The 4,938-nt window shown below is 40.6% G+C and overlaps 1 long non-coding RNA gene across 1 annotated transcript; it reads right to left on the bottom strand.

Moving 5' to 3' along the window:
* Positions 1 to 223: 223 nt before the first annotated feature.
* On the bottom strand, positions 224 to 4,646 carry LOC124283147. The gene is made up of 3 exons (XR_006900307.1): positions 4,607 to 4,646; positions 717 to 807; positions 224 to 339 (listed from the first exon to the last, which is right to left on the bottom strand). It is a non-coding gene; the product is annotated as an uncharacterized LOC124283147 (long non-coding RNA).
* Positions 4,647 to 4,938: the final 292 nt, after the last annotated feature.

Below are 4,938 nucleotides of genomic sequence, written 5' to 3'. Positions count from 1 at the left end.
GAACATTATCAAAACGTTTCCATGAAACATTTCCGTGAGAAACCACTAGAAAACGTTTCAGAAACGTTTTGTGTTAGCTGGGTCCAGTTATAGAAATGAAGAACTCAATAACAAATTTATATGTACTACTTTTGGGTGTACATGAACTTAAATTATGATATCGCATTGTTTCTAGTGCTTTAAGCACTGCCTATGTACTGTTAAATATTGCTACCCACCTTTATTGTAATGCAATGAATATATGTAGGGGGTTCAACAGGCAAGGGAAGAGGACCAACATCATTCTCCAACAGTACTTGTGGGTAAACCGGGGCACTTGCCAACCTCATACCGAAGCCTCTGCAAGATAGCAATCAGTTGAAAGTTCAGGTGATCAAATAGTTAAACCTGCGGCATCACATTATAAACCACGGTACATTGAAGAGTAAGTCATCTGAACAATAAGTTACCACACTGCCAGATTCTACATATACTTTACTCTGTTCCCGGTTTCTTCAAAAGCTTTGTATTGCACTGTGGGTGAAATACTGGGAAAGAATAATTGAACACTTGTACATTCCTGTGTTTCCTTATTCATTTTCATGAGTATATTTGATAAAAGTAAACAATACAAATACACAACCTATCACCCTGTGTTAGAATACCCCATTGGTTAAAAATATACAACTTTTAAATGCCAGAGAAAACAATCCTTCCTAGCATGGTTCTGGACTTACCTGGTTGGATCTTGCCTTACAATGCTTTCCCCACAAATTTTGGCCATGTTCACCTCAAGCTCCACACAGCTGGGGACTCCATTTCTTGCACCTGGCATAGGTGCAAGGCATGAAAACAGATTTTCGCGTGGCTGACAGCTCAGAGCCATGTTGTTGTAGGTCCGACGCTTGCAAATGGCATACATAAACATGTCAGCATCGACTGATGCAAAGGTTGCCTCCCAGAGAGGTACTGGGTACCCTCTGAAATGTGAACCCACTGGAGGGTAGGTGGACAAGTCAGTCAGGGACAGAAGGAATTTCTTGTACCTGTAAAAATTGAGAAATTTATGAACTCATGAAGTTAGGGTAATTAAAGTTTCATCAGCTGTAACTTTTGTTATGGATTTTGGTCATATCACAATGATCTACAAACCACAGAGGAAATTCTAAATTATCTCACCTATATTTCATCCTACACCTGTCAATAGCTGATATCCCTAGGTCATCACGTGCCTGGAACCACTCACGAACCTGAAATGTGTTTAATATTTGTTATACCTAGAGTCCAATAGCATGATTAATGTACCTTAATTCAACAAATTAACATGTTCATCAACATTGAGATACCAAATTTATCATCATCATTTATTCTTATGCAACTTTCTTTAAACTATTAACAAAGCTTTTTATCATACAGTCCATTAACTATGAAATAACTTACATATCTGCACAAATCTGCTGACGAGGAGTGTCCCTTGAGTCTCAGCTGATGCTCCACTGGAGCTGAAAAGGTTATCCTTGCATAATATGTTGACTGCATGTTAAGCTGCTCCTCCATCATTCCTGCCTTCAATGGTGTTGTCTTTTACCTGCTCGCCTTCACAAAATGTTCTCTCTTTGCAAATCCCAAGTCACCCTTACAGATGGCGGACCGATGTCTGGTCACCAGGTGATGGCTGTCGATCCTTTTGACTTCTATATGACCTCTAGTACTGGACATTTCTGGAATGTAAAACCATTCCATTCCTTTGTTAGGCTCAATCTCTGGAACCAACATTCCAAACTCAACGTTTCCATTTTGCTCCCACTCTTGCAATGCCTGCGGAAATCTCCAGTTGGCATATGACACATTCAGAGCGAGTCGTGGGTATTTATTGCTCTGAATAAATTTGGCATTGAGTTTCATCAAGGAGGACACGTTTATTTTCCTATTGATAGTCTTCACAGTTACAGTCAAATTATGTTTCAGTCTTTCAAACACTTCCTTCTTATTCCCTGAAATGGCCATTTGGACATCAACATGGTGCTTGACAAAACGTGCTATAAACTTAACTTCAGTCAGTTTCAGATTTGACAAGAGTTCACAATCTGTGAGAATGGACATGAGGTCATCAATAGATTTGCTTTGCCACTGCTCAAATTCATTGCAAAGATCATGCGAAAAGAAACCCAATCTGATCCGAGCACATCGCTGGACATAGCAGTATTTGCAGTGTTCACTTGGGTTATTGGCTGTGCTTCAGTTGCGTAAGGTGCAGTAATGTCATCCAGATTGAGACAGTCATGGTCTGGAACGATGTCTTCACCAGTACCTTCTTTTGCAGATTCATCCATATTCGGGGCAGAATTGGCAGTGTCAGTTGGAATAAATACACGTATTTCCTCCATAACTATTTCATCTATGTTTCCAGGTTGGTTGCTCTCTGCAGGAGGCTTCTCCAAGTTTGACGTTTTCTTCTTGTGGATATGCGACCATTGTGACAACCTCTGTTGCCTTGCGGCGAAGAAGGTGATGAACTTGGGTTATGTGTGCATGCACTGTTTCAAGCATTTTTACAGCCTTCTTGGTATTCCAGGTACTTGTTATGTCCTCCACTTCATTTGCAGTTGTTTCAGGATACCTGTAAGTTGACAGCACATCTGTTTTTAGCTCTGGCCTAGCTCCATTGGGATCCAGAGTCACCGACGAGACCTATGATGGCAACTTGCAGTCTTCCCTTGCCTTTTCTAATGTCTCTTGCAAGAGTTTTCGAGCATTCTGGAAGTTTTGGAATGTCATCACTATAAAAACTTATACATTCAGTCACCTGCTTCCAAATCTCTGAATCCCTGTCAACTCTAAAGACACGTGTAGAGTCCTGTTTATAGGAGACAAAGAATGCATACTAAATCCCCATTGTCATGATTTCTGCCTGCACCTGAAGGTAATACCGTGCTGGAATCACTGTGTGCAAAGGTGCTGTGAATGGGCATTTTATTTCAACAACTCCTGTTATCAAGCCTGCCTCATCACGGATAACAGCATCTGGTGAGACTAGCATTTTGGTACCACCAACATCCAGTTCTACACAGCCAACTTCATATATCCTTGCCATAGGTTGAAACACCGGAAGGAAACGTGTGCAAAATGTTGAACTTGCATCGTTTTCATGCTTCTGGTCTTGTTCAAGGGCTGCTTTAACTTCAGCGGGAAACTCCAGATGTTCTGTTCCACGAATGTGTTCAAAGAAATGGTCCCGCATTGCTTTCATACCTCCTGCACCTTCCTGTAATTTTGGCAGTTTTGCGCAGTGAAAACCAGAGAGCACTTCGCTGTTTGATATATAATGTACCCTGGTCTTTCAGGAACGAAGCCATTAACTGTGCATTCTGATCACTTGAGCTTATCAGTTCATCATTGTCATGAAGGCAGTTTGAAAATAGGTATTGGTGACGGTAGAAACAGGTGATTCTTTCCTTTGAGTGATGCAATGCAAGAGGAAAGTTTGTCACACAGTAGGGAATTGGTGTCCTTGCAGTTGCAGTTGCAGTTGCAAAAAAGTTGCACTAAGAAGCTGAATCACATAACAGTACTTAGATGTTTTATAATCTTCGACTGCTTTCTTCAACTTTTCAAGTGCGTATCTCTTCTTATCCTTTTCGGCAATAGATTTTTCACTAATCAATGTGAGGATGTGCTGGATCATGATGTTCACATAATTCAAAGTTATTGTCATTCTTCCCACATTTTTGACACAGCATGTATCAAGACAAATTTCGAAAAGAGCATGATGAGCATGAAATGTTTGTTTCCCCAAAGGTATTTTCTTGAGCTTCTACATTGTTAGAAATTGACGATTGTTTGAATGAGTCATTGTCCTTGATGGGTGATGCATCAACTTCACTGTCACTGTCCACTTGCAGTTGCTTCAATTTCTTGCAAGGGGTGCTGTGCTCTGGCCTTGTGTTTCCATGCGTAGTAAGAAACGTCCTCTCCTGTGAGCTTTTTAACCCTGTTCAGCGTTAGTCTGTACTTTCTACGTCCCAAATTTCACAATGCTAAGACCTAAAAAGGAAAAGATATGTTAAGTAAGTTTAATAAAAGAGACAACCCAAACGGTACAAATAGGACTTTACCCATGTCTAACTGAAACACTCATCACATTTGTCTGTACAGCACATCCCACAGCTCTTAAGTAATTCGAAATTAAAATTAACAAGATAGCCTGTAATCCTTTTGTCACCTGCAAACACAGACGTAAACAAACATTCCCGATATTCCCCCATCACAACTGTACTCTTGATCTAAACAAAAAACTCGTTCACTGCTGCATATCTTAGGCACAAAATTTTAACACTGAACAAATCAATTGGTCTACCAAATCGCGAAATGGAGAAATCACCCTCGCATCGATTACACCCTGCAACACTTCTTTCAGACAACCCTTCGAAGTTTAACTTGAGGGTGAACGACGAGGCCGAAGCATGGCGAAGGCTACCAATTTTTTTATGGTAACTGATCCAAGAAAACACGCATCCAACATCAAGTAACAAATTCGGATGCATATGCATGTTGGTTGATCAATGTCGTGGATATTATGCATTAAAGTCAAATCTTCAGCTCGGAATATACAAATGAAATGACTCACCTCGTCGCTTACTTTGTTTTGTCCGCCATTTGTCGCACGCTGTTTTTTTCCGGAAATGGTTTTGTCACTCGGCTAGGATCGTTTTTTGACGGATATAGCCGAAGTTATTCCGCTGCATTCTACCGAGTTTCGCATAGCAGCTGTACACGTACTTCACTAACGGCCGCTGTCAAATCCGATAGTACCTCTTTTTGTTCGTATAGAAAATGCATTTAATTGCAATACGGAAGTTATGCTACCAATGTGCCATCATTATAATCTCATTCAACGCTTTTTAGTCAAATAGATAGGAGGGCCTGTACACATGACTGACCTGCGAGCGGAAGCTCGTT

Source organism: Haliotis rubra, unplaced genomic scaffold, assembly GCF_003918875.1.
Source record: "Haliotis rubra isolate DU_JTF1 unplaced genomic scaffold, ASM391887v1 Scf31, whole genome shotgun sequence".
Taxonomy (NCBI): Eukaryota; Metazoa; Mollusca; class Gastropoda; order Lepetellida; family Haliotidae; genus Haliotis; species Haliotis rubra.
This window is presented reverse-complemented; position numbering and strand designations above follow the sequence as displayed.